General features: G+C 45.1%; 1 pseudogene; it reads left to right on the top strand.

The window, feature by feature from the left end:
• Positions 1–11,720: 11,720 nt before the first annotated feature.
• On the top strand, positions 11,721–12,276 carry LOC116468275 (peptidyl-prolyl cis-trans isomerase A-like; annotated as a pseudogene).
• The last annotated feature ends 5,988 nt before the right edge of the window (positions 12,277–18,264 follow it).

Raw genomic sequence — 18,264 nt, 5'->3', positions numbered from 1 at the left:
AGGTTGCAGTGAGCCGAGATCACACCACTGCATTCCAGCCTGGGTGACAAGAGCGAAACTCCGTCTCGAAAAAAAAAATGCAACCTTGCTCCTGACTTAAAAATTACAGCCTTGCTCCAAAAAGTTCACTCCTGGATTTTTGAGAACATAATTATGTGCATAAAAATTTACTAGGACATGGTAGTGTAGCATTTTTATCATAGTGACAGATAAACAACCTAAGTGGGTCACTAGTTAAATAAATCAATATTACCACTCTATAGATTACTGTGGTTACAAAGTATGTGGAAAGATATTCATACTATATTAAGTAAAAGAAACAGGTTACCAGTGTAAAATAACCCTGGCTTTATAAAGGAAAAGAAATGTAAACATACAAGATATGTTTGTAACAGGAGAACTTAGGAAGATTTATACCCAGACTGGTAGTAGTGGTTGTCTTTGTATGATTGTGGGTAAATTTAAATTGCCTTCCACCTTTATGATTTTCTTTTCTTTTTTTTTTTTTTTTTTTTTCTGAGACAAGAGTCCCACGCTGTTGCCCAGGCTGGAGTGCAGTGGCGTGAATCTCGGATCACTGCAACCTCTGCCTCCTGGGCTCAAACAATCCTCCTATCTCAGCCTCCCAAGTAGCTGGGACTATAGGCATGTGCCACCGCACCCAGCTAATTTTTGTATTTTTTTGTAGAGATGGAGTTTCCCCATGTTGTCCAGGCTGGTCTTGAACCTTCTGGACTCAAGCTGTTGTTCGCCTCAGCCTCCCTTTTGTGATTTCTAATTTATTTTTAGTAATTAATAAATATGTATTGCTTGTATAAATTTTTTAAGCTAAAAAAAATTCCAAATTGGCTTTCATAGTTGAATGAGTAATTAACTTGTCAGAGTACCCACCCCCATCTTTAAAGGGGCTAATGTTCATTTGCACTGAGGAATTCTGCTGTGTTCACTTAACAGTCAGTCTTATAATTTTAAAAATGCTTTGTACATATATTCATAGAATTACAATGCTAGAGAAACCCTTAACAATCCTATCCCATCTTTTTGTTTATCCAGGAAAAAAATCCAGAAAATTTTTTACTTGGAATCATATAATAAAGTTGAGAACCAAGATGTTTCTTTTTTTTTTTTTTTTTTGAGATGGAGTTCCACTGTTGTTACCTAGGGTGGAGTGCAATGGCGCAATCTCGGCTCACCACAACCTCTGCCTCCCGGGTTCAAGCGATTCTTCTGCCTCAGCCTCCTGAGTAGCTGGGATTACAGGCATGTGCCACCACGCTCGGCTAATTTTGTATTTTTATAGAGACGGGGTTTCTCCATGTTGGTCAGGCTGGTCTTGAACTCCCAACCTCAGGTGACCCGCCTGTCTCAGCCTCCCAAAGTGCTGGGATTACAGGTGTGAGCCACCACGCCTGGCCTGTTTCTTTTTCTGCTACTCTATGTTGTGTCTCCAGGTTTCAGTGGTTTCATATGCATTCATTTAACAAATACTTATTGAGTGTCTGATAATGAGGCACTGTGCCAGATCCTGACAATACTCAGTCCCTATCTTCATAGAGCTTTTGGTATGGAGGTGAAATACAGGCAAGGAAGCTGGCAATTAAAATACAGTGTAATAGAAGAAGACACTGGAGCCTATGGAACCATAGAAGCATTGGGTGCATTTCCTCTCACCTTCAACCACTCAACCTTCCAAGCTGGGGATATCTGGCTACAGAGCCAAAGGTAAGTTTCCCTTCTAGAGATCGTCTAAGGAATGGGTCTGGTTTCTCTTGAAGCACATGTCATTGAAAACCGTTAAGATCTGATCTTGATTTTCTTTAAAAAGGCATTATGACTGGGAAGCATTTTTAAGGCTTTGTGTGTACTCTCCTGGAGTTTTCCCCTGTTAAATGGTTTGAACTGTAACTTGCGAGTAATGGGTAACTAGTGAAGGTTTTTGGTTTTTTGTTTGTTTTTTTTTTTTGAGACGGAATCTCACTCAGTCTCCAGGCTGGAGTGCAGTGGCACCATCTCGGCTCACTGCAACCTCCGCCTCCCGGGTTCAAGGGATTCCCCAGCCTCCTGAGTAGCTGGGACTACAGGTATGCACCACCACGACCGGCTAATTTCTTATATTTTAGTAGAGACAGGTTTCACCATCTTGGCCAGGATGGTCTCCATCTCCTGACTTCGTGATCCACCTGCGTGAGCCTCCCAAAGTGCTGGGATTACAGGCGTGAGCCACTGCGCCCAGCCTAAGGATTTTTTTTTTCTTTGTAAGCCAAGAAAAAGTGTTTTAGCCAGACAGGCTCTTTGAAAGGCATCTCCTATTGACGAGCTGGGGCATGGATTGGATGGATCTAAATCCCTTGCACATGGAGGCAAGTATCCACCGTGTCTTATTGTTTGTGTTTATCATGCTGCTCATTCAGTAGATTGAGCAGGACCTTTTTTTTCCCTAAAGATTAAGCGCCTTTCAGCCCAAATCTTAAAATTATGTGATTTGTTACCCTGTCATGTAAGGACACTGAGATAAAACCTATAAAGCCTATGAAAAAGACGCCGGGTGCGGTGGCTCACGCTTGTAATCCCAGCACTTTGGGAGGCCAAGGCTGGCAGATCACCTGAGGCCGGGAGTTCGAGACCAGCCTGACCAACATGTTGAAACCCTGTCTCTACTAAAAATACAAAATTAGCCGGGCGTGGTGGCACATGCCTGTAATCCAAGCTACTCGGGAGACTGAGGCAGGAGAATCACTTGAACCCAGGAGGTGGAGGTTGCAGTGAGCCAAGATCACACCATTGTACTCCATCCTGGCAACAAGAGTGAAACTGTCTCAAAAAAAGAAAGAGAGAGAGAGAAAGAAAAAGAAAGAAAAGAGAAAGAAAGAAAAAGACATCATGAGCATTACAAATAAGAAAGGCAAAGGGACCAGGGGAGGGAGAAAGGAATAAGTAGAGAAACTGTTGTTGGTTGTGCTCTTTGTCATTTTCACCTTTTGAACTGGCCAGAGAATATCTGGGTAACCAGACTTCATTTAGCAGAGATTCAAACTTCTACTTTATGAAATTTTATCCTAGGATTTTTCCTTATCCTAAATTCCGTGTACTCATTTATCCCATGAGCATCAGCATCGTGCTCCACATAGAATTGGAAGCAGGTGTACCTGCTTGGAATAGCATTCTTTTCCCTCTTAAATGGCGGGATCCCTTCCTGCTAGACTGAGGATCCTTCCTCATGGCAGGTTCTACAAGCAAACAAGGGAGGAGCTGCAAATGCACTAAAAATACCAACCATTTCAACTTTTTGAATCTCAGGTTTCTGCCATAAATTACTTCACCGTGTAATCTTTGCATAGTTATGTCATTTTGTTTTGGGTTGAAAACTTGCTCTGAGATAATTAGCCCATGCTTATTTAGCCTCCCCCATTACCCCTCCTCCTGCACTTCATAGCTAATCTTCAAAGAGTTAATGTGTTTTGAATATCTTAAACCAAATTTTTGTTTTTTTTTTATTTTTAGAGACTGGGTCTAGTTCTGTTGATCAGGCTGGTCCTGAACTCCTGGCCTCAAGCGATCCTCCTGCCTCCCCCTACCAAAGTACTGAGATTATAGATGTGAACCACTATGCAAGGCCTTGTTTTCTTTAAATAGTGTTTATAGAGCTCATTACATTTACATTTTCTTCTACGAAGTAAATTTGGGATAGTTTTAAAGTCGTGGTGGTGCATACCTGTAGTCCCAGCTACTCAGGAGGCTGGGGAATCCCTTGAACCCGGGAGGCGGAGGTTGCAGTGAGCCGAGATGGTGCCACTGCACTCCAGCCTGGAGACTGAGTGAGATTCCGTCTCAAAAAAAAAAAAAAACAAAAAACCAATGTACAAAAAAAAAATGTACCTAATCACATTTTTTTAAAAACCCGTAAGAGTTTATTCAGTCATGCAACTTTGGCAAATAAAGTTCTATGTTTTAAATACTTTTGCCAAAATTAGGTGGTAAATACATATGTGCTATGTGCACATATAGCCCTTTTTATCAATGAAGATGAGTAAGTACTGTGATATCACCTGGAATAAATAGAACCTTCTGCCTAAGTCATCTGTCTTTGAATACCTAAAATACATTTATTGACCAGGCACAGCGGCTCATGCCTGTAATCTCAGCACTTTAGGAGGCCGAGGCAGGCGAATCACCTAAGGTCAGGAATTTGAGACCAGACTGGCCAACATGGCGAAACCTCGTCTCTACAAAAAAAAAAAATAATAATACAAACAAATTAGCCAGACGTGGTGGCACATGGTGTAATTCCGGCTACTTGGGAGGCTGAGGCAAAAGAATCACTTGAACTTGGGAGGTGGAGGTTGCAGCGAGCCAAGATCCCGCCACTGCACTCCAGGCTGGGCGACAGAGCAAGACTCCATCTCAAATAATAATAATAATAAAATACATTTATTTTTCTGGCCTCATGTTATAGCAAAGCCCTCAAAACCCCAGCAACTCTGGAGGGTCGCTTTAGCCCAGGAGTTTGAGACCAGCCTGGGCAACATAGTGAGACCTCCATCTCTAAAAAAATTAAAAGTAAAGTAGCCAGGTGTAGTGGCACATGCCTGGAGTGTCAGCTCCTCAGAAGGTTAAGGCAGGAGGATCACTTGAGTCCAGGAGTTCAAGACTGCAGTGAGCTATGCTTACACAGGGTCTCTAAAATAATAATGTTTTAAATAAAAAAAAGTTATCCATTGCTATGTAACAGATTACCCCCAAAACTTTAGCAGTTTAAAACAGCAAATAGGCTGGGGGTGGTGGCTTACGCCTGTAATCCTAGCACTTTGGGAGGCCAAGGTGGGCAGATCACCTGAGGTCAGGAATTCAAGACCAGCCTGGTCAACATGGTGAAACCCCATCTAAAAAATAGAAAAATTAGCTGGGCATGGTGGTGGGTGCCTGTAATTCCAGCTACTTGGGAGGCTGAGGCAGGAGAATCGCTTGAACCCGGGAGATGGAGGTTGCAGTGAGCTGAGATGGCACCATTGCACTCCAGCCTGGGCGACAAGAGCAAGACTCCATCTAAAAATAAATAAATAAATAAAAAACATGCAAATATTTAATACCTTACACAGTTTCTAAGGGTCAGGAATCTAGGAGCAGTTTAGCTGAGTGGTTCTAGGTCAAAGTCTCTCCTGGAGTTGCTGTCAAGCTATTGACTGGGCCTGGAGGATTTTCTTTGCTCATTCAGGTGCTGTTAACCGGAATCTTCAGTTCCTCACCACGTGGGTCTCGCCATAAGGCTACTCAGATAAAGCAGCTGGCTTCCCTCAGAGTAAGTGATTCAAGAGAAAGGCAGAGGGATGGAAGCCACCATATCTTTCATAACCCAATCTCTGAAGTGACATACCATCACTGTGCAAAATTCTGTTGGTCACACAGACTAACTCCGATACAGTGAAGAAGGTAATAACCAAGGGCATGGATACTAACGGGCAGCAGAAGAGAGCCAGGTTACAGACTGGTTCTTCAACTAATTTCCCATTAGGAAACTTTTGAATTGTTGATAAGCTTCTTTTAATGAAGTATATCAAAACAGACAAACTAAATGACTTCTATAAATTACATCCTGGATGGGCGCAGTGGCTCATGCCTGTAATCTCAACATTTTGGGAGGCTGAGGCGGGTGGATCACGAGGTCAGGAGATCGAGACCATCCTGGCTAACAGGGTGAAACCCCGTCTCTACTAAAAATACAAAAAATTAGCCAGGCGCAGTGGCACGCGCCTGTAATCCTAGCTACTCGGGAGGCTGAGGCAGGAGAATCACTTGAACCCAGGAGGCAGAGGTTGCAATGAGCCTAGATCGCGCCACTGCACGCTAGCCCGGGCAACAGAGCAAGACTCTGTCTCAAAAAACAACAACAACAAAAAAAAAAACAAAAGAATTACATCCTTCCCCAATCTATTGATTCCCCAATATCAGTAAGTCATTGATACTGATTCTAAAGTTACAAGAAGTCCAAAACAAGAGAGCACTTAGGATTACTGTCATACTCACAATTTAAATTTAGAAATTGTTTTCAAAATTGATCAAAGTAGATAATTTTCTTAAAACTGTGTCTTCAACCACTATTTGAAAAGCTATAGGCCTCTAATCCCAGCTACTCAGGAGGCTGAGGCAAGAGAATCACTTGAATCCGGGAGGCAGAGGTTTCAGTGAGCCAAGATCACACCATTGCACTCCAGCCTGGGTGACAGAGTGAAACTCCGTCTCAAAAAAAAAAAAGAAAGAAAAGAAAAAAGAAAAGCTATAGGGACAGGGTGTTGTTGTTTTTTTGTTTGTTTGTTTTGGGGTTTTTTTTTTTTTTTTTGGTCTTCTTTGCTTTTTTGTTTTTGTTTTATTTTGATTTTTGAGACTGGGTCTCACTCTGTCACCCAGGCTGGAGTGCCGTGGTATAATCATGGCTCACTGCAGCCTTGACCTCCCAGGCTCAAGCAGTCCTCCCACCTCAGCCTCCTGAGTTGCTGGAACTACAGGCACGTGCCACCATGCCCAGCTAATTTTTGTATTTTTTGTAGAGATAGGGTCTCCCTATGTTGCTCAGGCTGGTCGCAAACTCCTGGGTTCAAGCGATCCTTCTACCTCAGCCTTCCAAAGTGCTGGGATTACAGGTGTGAGCCACCGTTCCTGGCCGGACAGTTTTTACTGGGCACTAGGCTAGGTGCACCTCCCCTCATAGTTTACCCCTCCTTCCCTAGGCTATAATTGTTGGTTGCTTCTCTGGCTTCTCTATGAGATAGTAAGTTCCCAGAGTTCCCAGAGGGCAACTAAATACTGGGTCTTTACTCACTTTGGTATAACTGAAACCTAGTACAGTTCCTAGAACCTTTATTTATTTATTTATTTATTTATGAATGAGACAGAGTCTCACCCTTGTTGCCCAGGCTGGAGTGCAGTGGTGATGTCTTGGTTCACTGCAACCTCTGCCTCCTGACTTCAAGCTGTTCTCACACCTCAGCCCTCTGAGTAGCTGGAATTACAGGCATATGCCACCACGCCTGGCTAATTTTTTGTATTTTTAGTGGAGACGGGGTTTCACCATGTTGGCCAGGCTGGTCTCGAACTCCTGACCTCAGGTGATCCACCCGCCTCCGCCTCCCAAAGTGCTGGGATTACAGGTGTGAGCCACCATGCCTGGCCTAGTACATTTTAGATATTTAATAAATATTTGTTGCAGAAAGGGAGTAGAACCCTGGTCTGAAGGTGGACTTGAATCAATACTTTCTGGTTGCTAACAGTGGCCATTCACAGATAGTATGATGGTGTGCCCTCTGGTCTGGAATAAAATCACTTAGTGGCAGTAAACATTGTTACCACGAATGTAAATTTGACTGCAGCAAAGGACCTTATTTCTTACCAAATTTTAGACTTACTTAAAGCATACACTTAATGAGAAAAGCTGAACCTAGTTTTCACCAATTACTAGATAGAAAGACTGAATAAGCATTTATTTATGCCTGCCTTGTTTCAGTAAGGCTTTAAGGTGGCCTACACAGAGATATAAAATATGGAATAGGCTGGGCACAGTGGCTCATGCTTGTAATCCCAGCACTTTGGGAGGCTGAGGCAGGAGGATAGCTGAATCCGTGAGTTCAAAACCAGCCTGGGCAATATAGCGAGAGCCCATCTCTACAAAAAATTTTAAAATTAGCCACGAGTGGTGGTGCACAACCGTGGTCCCAGCTACTCGGGAGACTGAGGTAAGGATCACTTGAGCTCAGGAGGTTGAGGCTGCAGTGAGCCAAGATCATGCCACTGCACTCCAGCCTGGGCAACATAAGGAGACCCTGTTAGAGAAAATATAGAATATCATGGCTTAAATCGGGGAGTGCGGGGGAGAAAAGAAAGTAAAATAAGAGAATATAAAATTGAGCCAAATAAGTAAAATAAAATTGGGCCACGACTGAGGAGGAAAAATTACCCCATGCCACCTTGCACATAGTGGCTCTAAGCTTTCTAATAAATCAAAATCCTAGACAGCTACCAAAGTCATTGTCCATAAGATTGATAATAAATTACTGAAAAATATGAAGACCAGGAATTTCTGTCAGGGCTATTGATTTAGAGATGGTCTCTGTCACCTAGGCTGGAGTGCAGTGACACGATCATAGCTCACTGCAGCCTCAAACTCCTAGGCTCAAGCAATCTTTGTCTCAGCCTGCTGAGAAGCTGAGACTGCAAATGTGTGCCACCATGCCCAGCTCATTTTTTTATTTTTTATTTTCTGTAGAGACTGGGTCTCCCTGTGTTGCCCAGGCTGGTCCCAAACTCCTGGATTCAGGCAATCCTCCTGCTTCAGCCTCCCAAATTGCTGAGATTTCAGGCCTGAGCCACCATGCCCGGCCAGGGTTCTTCTTTTTAAATGCATGCTGGCTCTACACAGTGTTGCTTTGAACATAAAACTGCTCTAAAATGCTCTCTAAAAAAAAAAAAAAAAAAAGCATGCTGCATAAGCATGCTTAAAGCATGATATAGGGAGTCTTGAATATCTTCTTTTCAAAAGTATCCTAAGTAGAGGCCAAGGTGGGAGGATCCCTTGAGGCCAGGAGTTCAAGACAAGCCTAGGCAACATAGCAAGACCCTGTCTACAAAACTAAAAATTAAAAAATTAGTCAAGTGTGGTGGCACACACCTGTAGTCCCAGCTACTTAGGAGGCTGAGATGAGGAGATCCCTTGAGCCCAGGATATCAAGACTGCAAGTGAGCTGTGATGGTGCCACTCTACTCCAGCCTGGGCAACAGAGCAAGACCCTATCTCTAAAAACAAAGAAAGAAAAACACAGATATCCCAAGTAGATGGAAAAAAATAACACCATTTGTCAAAGCTGAGAAGGGCAAATGGGAGTTTATTATTATTTGTTATACTTTGGCATATGTTTGAAATTTCCTACAATAGTTTAAGTGTTTTTTAAAATGTACAGCAGTCATCATACTTCATGGGATGACTTTGGTAGCATTTTTATTGAAGTCAAGGACTGGACATAGATACCCATTCTCATTCCACCTCCTCAGCATTGAACTAGCTAATGCTCACTCTGTCGCCCAGGCTGGAGTACAGTGGCATGATCATGGCTTAACTTACTGCAGCCTCGGCCTCCCAGGCTCAGGTGATTCTCCCACCTCAGCCTCCCAGATAGATGGGACTGTAGGCACACGCCACCAGAACTGGCTTTTTTTTTTTTTTTTTTTTTGTAGAGATGGGGTTTCGCTGTGTTGCCTAGGCTGGTCTTGAACTCCTGGGCTCAAGTGATCCTCCTGCTTCTGCCTCCCAAAGTACTGACATTACAAACATGAGCCACCGTGCCTGGCCCAAAACTTTTTAAGCTCCAACATGACATGCAAAGGAAATTTACACTCTCAGACTCCTGAAGCAATCTTCCCGCCTTGGCCTCTTTAAGTGCTGGGATCACAGGCATGAGCTACCACACTCAGCAGGAATTCCTAATCAAGCAAATTCTTTGTCATCAGCTAAGGAGCTCACTGAGTCAAACAAGTTGTTCTTGACCTCCTAGTCTTCTGGTACCCTGGGTCTGCTGCAGGCCCGTTTCTGGGCAGGCCTTCCCTGGAGCAGTAGCAGACTCCTAATTTTGTGTAGAGTTACTGGGTAGGGCACTATTCCTATATAGAGCTAATGATCAGCAGTCCTCACCTAAGAAAAGCAGTCTTTTCTAGCCTTGTGTTCAGTGGCAGTGAAGCACACTGGGTGTTCCAGTCAGCAGAAAGGGGTCAGCTGGAAAGCAGAGGGGGCCACTTGCTTCTTGGCTTCAGTTGATTGTATGCCATGCAAGTCTGTTGCCAACATCTTCTGAATTTTCAAGAGAAACTGGAAACCAGGCTGGGCACAGTGGCTCACGCCTGTAATTGCAGCACTTTGGTAGGCCAAGGTGGGCGGATCACCTGAGGTCAGGAGTTCGAGACCAGCCTGGCCAACATGGTGAAACCCCATCTCCATTAAAAATACAAAAAAAAAAAAATTAGCTGGGCATGGTGGCGCATGTCTGTGATCCTAGCTGCTCGGGAGGCCAAGACAGGAGAATCACTTGAACCCAGGAGCTAGAGGTTACAGTGAGCCGAGATCACATCACTGCATCCAGCTTGGGTGACAGAATTATGAGAGTCTGTCTCAAAAAAAAAAAAAAAAAAAAAAGCAGAAACTGGAAACTGGACTTTATGTTCACTTTCCAGATTAAAGAGGCGGAAGAAGACCCTGTGTGAGGCAAGCAAAACACACCTGCAGGCCCAGTTTGGTCAGTGGGGCTACCAACTGGCAACCTCTGGTCTAATCAAGCCTAGAATTCTGGCCGGGCGCGGTGGCTCATGCTTGTAATCCCAGCACTTTGGGAGGCCGAGGCGGGCGGATCACGAGGTCAGGAGATCGAGACCACGGTGAAACCCCGTCTCTATTAAAAATACAAAAAATTAGCCGGGCGTGGTGGCGGGCGCCTGTAGTCCCAGCTACTCGGAGAGGCTGAGGCAGGAGAATGGCGTGAACCCAGGAGGCGGAGCTTGCAGTGAGCCGAGATCAAGCGGGGGGATGGTTTTTACGGGGGGGGGGGGAGGTGAGAGGGGCGCGAGGCCGCACACCCACCCCCCAGGGGGGGAAAAAGAAAAACACCCAAAAAAAAAAAAAAAAAAAAAAAAAAAAAAAAAAAGCCTAGAATTCTAAAGCACTAGAGGTGCCTTATGCTGGGGTTGGACTTCACAGACCAATAAAATGTTCCAGAAATTTTGGAGCTAGACTCAGGGTTGCCAAACATTTTATTTTACTAAGTGTCTTAGTCCATTTTGTATTGCTTTAACAGAATACCTGGGACTGAGTAATTTATAAAGAAAAGAGGTTTATTGCCAGGTGCGGTGGCTCACGCCTATAATCCCAGCACTTTGGGAGGCCAAGGCAGGCAGATCACGAGGTCAGGAGATCGAGACCATCCTGACTAACAGGGTGAAACCCAGTCTCTACTAAAAATACAAAAAAAAATTAGCTGGGCATGGTGGTGGGCGCCTGTAGTCCCAGCTACTCGGAAGGCTAAGGCAGGAGAATGGCGTGAACCCAGGAGGTGGAGCTTGCAGCGAGCAGAGATCACGCCACTGCACTCCAGCCTGGGCAACAGAGCGAGACTCCGTCTCAAAAAAAAAAAAAAAAGAAAAGAAAAGAGGTTTATTTAGCTCACAGTTCTGCAGGCTGGGAAGTCCAAGGAGCATGGCACCAGCATATTCTTGCTTATGGTGAGGGCCACATGCTAGGTCACAACATGAAGGCCAAAGGGAAAGCAGACACCTGCAAAGAGAGGCAAAACCCAAGGCACGCCCTGGCTTCATAACAACCCACTCTCCCCAGAACTAATTGATTCCTGTGAGAACTAATCCAGTCTCCTCAGAACAAGAACTCAATCACTATGGCAAGAAAAGCACCAAGCCATTCGTGAAGGATGCACCCCCATGACCCAAACACCTCCCACTAGGCTTCTCCTCCCAACATTGTCACACTGGGGATCAGGTTTCACCATGACTTTTGGTGGGACAAACAAGCAGTATTCAAACCATATCACCAAGCTATAACACTTTTTAATGTAAAAAACATACCAAACGCTACTGTTAACTCACCATTTAATTAAAGAAAGGCCATTACGATACTTGAAAAATAGGATACACCAGGTTTGCAGATGCTGCTGCCACTGGGAGCCCCATATTACCAGCCATGGTCAACCCCACCATGGTCTTCGACATTGCTGTCAATGGCAAGCCCTTGGGCCGTGTCTCCTTCGAGCTGTTTGCAGACAAGTTTCCAAAGACAGCAGAGAACTTTCATGCTCTGAGCACTGGAGAGAAAAGATTTGGGTATAAGGGTTCTTGCTTTCACAGAATTATTCCAAGGTTTGTATGTCAGGGTGGTGACTTCACATGCCATAATGGCACTGGGGGCAAGTCCATCTACAGGGAGAAATTTGATGAGGAGAACTTCATCCTGAAGCATACAGGTCCTGGCATCCTGTCCATGGCAAATGCTGGACCCAACACAAGTGGTTCCCAGTTTTCATGTGCCCTGCCAAGACTGAGTGGTTGGATGGCAAGCATGTGGCCTTTGGCATGGCGAAGGCATGAATATTGTGGAGGCCATGGAGCGCTTTGGGTCCAGGAATGGCAAGACCAGCAAGAAGATCACCATTGCTGACTGTGGACAGCTCTAAGTTTGACTTGTGTTTTATCTTAACCACCAGACCACTTCTTCTGTAGCTCAGGGGAGCACCCCTCCACCCCATTTGCTCGCAGTATCCTAGAATCTTTGTGCTCTCACTGCAGTTCCCTTTGGGGTCCATGTTTTCATTATTCCTTTCCATGCCTAGCTGGATTGCAGAGTTAAGCTTATGATTATGAAATAAAAACTAACAGCAACAACAAAAAAGGATACACCTAACCCACAGTTTCTTATGAAACCCTGGAGGCCAGATGTATTTTGGAATTGCAATGTATTTACATTTTTGAAAGGTTAATATGGTGAATATAACACTTCATAGTAAAATGCAAAATTTCCAGTGAACCATGTGAATATTCAACTAAGTGGAATAAGTAAAGGCTATAAATAACTATGTCAGTTCAGGTCAGAGTTTTCTGCAAAATGAGTTTTTATACCAAACCAAAAAAAAAAAACTTGGTTTTCAGAGCCCTTTGCATATGGACCGTTATCAAGAAAGGAAAAGTCCTTTAAATGGACCAGTTTTAGGGCTATGGCCTTATTTTCCTCAGGTCACCCTAGCCCACTGGAGATTGCACTAATGGTTGGACATTTAGGAGTGTCTGATCTAAGCCAAAGCAAATCTTTATATGACTTCCCCACTTTCATCTGACTCCCTCTTGCAACTGGTAGCATGCCACCGCACATGGCGGCATTTCATAATGTCAAGTGTTCCTAAATCTGTTTTCTGGTGTTTCATAGCTGCATTGGTCCTAGTTCTAATTGCTGTGCTACCCAGAACTCAACTCCTGCTTTTATGAGACTCCTCTGGAATGTACCTCTCCAAGCTGGCATAAGGCCCAATGAGCTTGGCTCCCTTAGCGGTCCCGGTCATGTGACAAGCTTGCCCTCCATGCCGAGTGCCTTCAGGGCTTTCAAGAATGGCTCCCATGTGGCCGGGCGCAGTGGCTCACACCTGTAATCTTGCACTTTGGGAGGCTGAGGCAAGAGGATGGCTTGAGCCCAGAAGTTCTAGATCAGCCTGGGCAACATAATGAGACCCTGTCTGTACAAAAAAATTTTAAATAAGCTGGGTGTGGTGGCACATGCCTGTAGTCCCAGCTACTTGGACGGCTGAAGCAGGACAATCACTTGAGCCCGGGAGGTTGAGGCTGCAGTGAGCCATGGTCACACTACTGCACTCCAGCCTGGGCAACAGGAGACCTTGTCTCAAAAAAAAAAAAAAAAAAGTTTGAACAACCAGGTTATATCGATGGTTTGCACTGACTCAGAATTAAATGACTTCTCCAGAAGGCAGCCTGAGAAACTGGAAGGGGATGAGACATTGGAGGCAGGCCTTGAAGGACTGGAAAGACTTGGGCTTATTGGTGATATAACAGAAAGGCATTGCAAGGGGAAGATGGGAACATGTCAGGTGTGAATGAGTGGTTTCATGCTGGCTGGAGCTAGGCCTGGTGGAAGAGCAGCATTTGGAAAGCACATCAGGAAGAGGACATTTCAGGCGAAAGAAATGGTTGAGGCAAGAGGGAGCTCGCTGTGTGTGCACCTCCACTGTACAAAAACTGCCCCCACTGCAGAGGAGGATTCACACTTTTGGTTGTGATGAGCCAGCTGGCTGGCTTAAGCAGAAAGAGAACTTATCATGAGGCTACAGTGCAGGGTATTGCTGTATCTGCCTCTCTGTCTTCATCCCAGTCTACGTCAGAAATCCCTCTCCCTGCTCTCAGCCCCTGGAGGATTTCTTCTGTGATCCTCCTCTTATCCTGAGCATTTTCTACCCCATTCGGGGCATTTTCTACCCCAAATGACCCAGTTGCCTGGTGTCATTTCTCTCTCCTATTAAACTATAAACCCCTAACAGCAGGGCTGTGCCTTACTTTCCTGTGCCACCCTCCCGCCTCCCACTGCTCTGGAAAGTGTGGCCTGCAGGCTTTCAGATTTTCTCCATGTTGACCCTGCCTTGGCTTTCCCATGGGGAGGTACTCAAGTTTCCTTTTCTGTGTTATCTCCTACAGTCCCTTGCAAAGATTCAGATCTCTGGCTCCAGGCATTTATTGCATTTTTCTGATCAAAGCTCTCTTCCGAGCAGGATATTTTCCATACCGGGAAGCTTAAGAGAGTCCACAGTGAACCATGGGAAGAATGGGGTGATCGTAATTTTCTCAAGTTCTCGCATTGATTTAACACAAGAAAAGGAATTGGATCCTTTGCTTAGCTTCTCCTCTGAGCACTTTAGTTAATTCGGCATACATATACTTTTTTTTTCGAAACTTTTTATTTGTTTTGGAAACTTTTTTATTTTGATATGATTTTAAATTTGCAGAAGAGTTGCAAGAATAGCACAAGGAACTCACATTTGCCCTTCACCCAGATTTTCCAGTTTACACCTCGCCTCATTTGCTTTCTCTCTGTGTGTGTGTACACACACACACACACACACGTGCGTATTTTTTTTCTGAACTGTTTGAGAATGTCAACTCATTCATTTTGTCCCTTTGCCCCTACACACTTTAGTGTGTATTTCCATGGAAGAAGGATATTCTCTTGGGTTTTTACTTTGTACCAGGAGTGCTGGTTTCTTGCCCTAATATAGTGTTTACTGGCACCTGGAGGGTTGGGGGGACAAGGATCTTATGGATCTGGAGGAATTAGTCAAGAAGTTGTCAGAGCATCTCTTTCCTCCTAACTCGACCCTGCAGGGACAGAAACCCACTCTGAGAAGTGTGAGGCTGGGTCATCTTAGGTAAGTGTGCCTGTTCTTTCTGGATGAAAATGTGATTGTTGGCCGGGCGCGGTGGCTCACGCTTGTAATCCCAGCACTTTGGGAGGCCGAGGCGGGCGGATCACGAGGTCAGGAGATCGAGACCACGGTGAAACCCCGTCTCTACTAAAAATACAAAAAAATTAGCCGGGCGTGGTGGCGGGCGCCTGTAGTCCCAGCTACTCGGAGAGGCTGAGGCAGGAGAATGGCGTGAACCCGGGAGGCGGAGCTTGCAGTGAGCCGAGATTGCGCCACCGCACTCCAGCCTGGGTGACAGAGCCAGACTCCGTCTCAAAAAAAAAAAAAAAAAAAAAAAAAAAAAAGAAAATGTGATTGTTGTCACAGGTCCAAAGCCAAACACATTTTGGGAAAGGTGGCATCAATTAACCCAGCCAGCCTCAGACCTTGAGGCATTTTTACGGTCTGTGCAACACAAGAATCCAGAAGGAAAAGACGTCGTACCATTGCACTTGCAGAGAAGCTTTGTCTTCCATCTCAGCCCTTGCTGCCTGTGCTAACAGTTGCAATCCTAACATCCTACCTGGACATCATCTTCCTGCCATCATCATCTGAGCCAGGAGTCCCCTAAACCTTCCTGCTCTTAACCAAGTTCCAAGAGATTCTGGGATTCAGGGGCTCCCAAAACAGCTGTGGGCAACCTTCCTCAATTAAGTCCCCACCTTTTTGGTTATACCTAGTGGATAGATGGACAAGTGGAACAACTTTTTTTCCTAATATAAAATTAATACATGCTTCTTGGGGAAAAAAACCTAAGTATAGAAAAATATGAAGAAGGGATACAGATCACCTGTAAACTTACTATAGCTCTGGTATCCACCCTTTCAGATTCCATCAGGAATGAACATTGTGTGATAGCTAAGAGCCCATACTCGGGTCATCAGGACTAGACACAGTTCTGGCTGTGCCATTACTAACTGAAGTAAGATAACTAACTTCTTTGAGATCCAGTTTCCTCTTCAGTAAAACAAGATAAGGCTGGGCACAGTGGCTCACACCTGTAATCCCAGCACTCTGAGAGGCCGAGGCAGGTGGGTCACTTGGGGTCAGGAGTTTGAGACCAGCCTGGCCAACATGGTGAAATTCTGTCTCTACCAAAAAATACAAAAAAATTTGCCAGGCAGCCGAGTGGGGTGGCTCACGCCTATAATGCCAGCACTTTGGGAGGCTAAGGCAGGTGGATCACCTGAAGTCAGGAGTTCAAGACCAGCCTGGCCAACATGGTGAAATCTCGTCTTTACTAAAACTACAAAAATTAGCCAGACATGGTGCATGCCTATAATCCCAGCTACTCGAGAGGCTGAGGCAGGAGAATCACTTGAACCCAGGAGGCGGAGGTTGCAGTGTATCGAGATCGCGCCACTGCACTCCAGCCTGGGCGACAGAGCAAGACTCTGGCTCGAAAAAATTTTGAAAGTAAAAAAAAAAAAATTAGCCAGGCGTGGTGGCAGGCACCTGTCATCCCAGCTACTCAGAAGGCTGAAGCAGGAGAATCGCTTGAAGCCAGGAGGCAGAGGTTACAGTGAGCCAAGATTGCACCACTGTACTCCAGCCTAGGCAACAGAGTGAGACTCTGTCTCAAAAAATAAAAAATAGGCTGTGTGTGGTGGCTCATACCTGTAATCCCAGCACTTTGGGAGGCCGAGGCGGGCATATCATGAGGTCGGGAGATCGAGACCATCCTGGCTAACGTGGTGAAACCCCATCTCTACTAAAAATACAAAAATTAGCCACGCGTGGTGGCGGGCGCCTGTAGTCCCAGCCACTCTGGAGGCTGAAGCAGGAGAGTCGCTTAAACCCAGGAGGCAGAGGTTGCAGTGATCCGAGATTGCACCATTGCACTCCAGCCTGGGCAACAGAGTAAGACTCCCTCTAAAATAAATAAATAAATAAATAAATAAATAAATAAATAAATAAATAAATAAATAAGAGATAATAATAGTACCTGGGCTGGGCGCATTGGCTCATGCCTGTAATCCCAGCACTTTGGCAGGCTGAGGTGGGTGGATCACGAGGTCAAGAGTTCGAGACCAGCCTGACCAACATGGTGAAACCCCGTCTCTACTAAAAATACAAAAATTAGCCGGGCGTGGTGGCAGGAGCCTGTAATCCAGCTACTCAGGAGGCTGAGACAGGAAAATCGCTTGAACCCGAGAGGTGGAGGTTGGAGTGAGCTGAGATTATGCCATCGCACTCCAACCTGAGCAACAGAGCGAGACTCCATCTAAAAATAATAATAATATAATAGTACCTGCTTAAATAAGCTAATGCATGTAAAGGGTTTAGTCAATGCTTACATGAAGCAATCACAAACAAATATTAGTTCTAGGTGATGAAAAAGGACTCACGCCATACCACTGTATAGCAGCCTGCTGTTTTCTCTCAACAGTAATTGATTCATTCAATAATACTTTTTGAGCAAGTGCTAAGTCCTAACGCTTAAACAAACAAAATCCTTGCCCTTATGGAACTTACATATGTTATAAAATGTCACAGGGCCGGGCACAGTGGCTCACGGGTGTAATCCCAGCACTTTGGAAGGCTGAGGTGGGTGGGTCACTTGAGGTCAAGAGTTCGAGACCAGCCTGGACAACATGGCAAAACCCCATCTCTGCTAAAAATACAAAAATTAGCTGGGCGTGGTGCATGCCTGTAGTCCCAGCTACTCGGGAGGCTGAGTCAGGAAAATCACGTGAACCTGGGAGGCAGAGGTTGCAGTGAGCCATGATTGCACCACTGTACACCAGCCTGGGTGACAGAGCAAGACTCCATCTCAAAATAAATAATTAAATATGTCATAGGTTAATAAGTGCTCTGGGGGGAGATTCAGTATGTGTGGTGGATAGGGACCACCATCAGCGGGTTGCTATTTTATATAAAGTAGTCAAAGAAGGCCTCTTTGAAAAGGTGGCATTTAAGAAGTCTAAAGGAAATGAGGGAACTATATAATAAATATCCGGGGAAAGAACATATCTGGCAGTGGGAAAAGCACGTGCAAGGGCCCCGAGACCACAGCGTGCTTGGCATATTTGAGGATGGTCAAGGAGGCCCTTGTGGCCAGCAAAGAGAGGAAGAAAGAGAACTGGAGGAGCAGAGGTCAGGGAGGTAGTGGGGACCCAATTGTGTAGGACCTTGTAGGTCATTCTGAGGATTGTAGCTATTCCTCTGAGTGAGATGGGGACCTAGGGGAGGGATGGAGGAGAGGAATGATACAATTTGACCCTCATTCGATCTCAGTTCTTGCATATTATGGTTAAAGTGGAAAGCC

The sequence above is a fragment of the Hylobates moloch genome, unplaced genomic scaffold, assembly GCF_009828535.3.
Source record: "Hylobates moloch isolate HMO894 unplaced genomic scaffold, HMol_V3 SCAFFOLD_5, whole genome shotgun sequence".
NCBI lineage: Eukaryota > Metazoa > Chordata > Mammalia > Primates > Hylobatidae > Hylobates > Hylobates moloch.
This window is presented reverse-complemented; position numbering and strand designations above follow the sequence as displayed.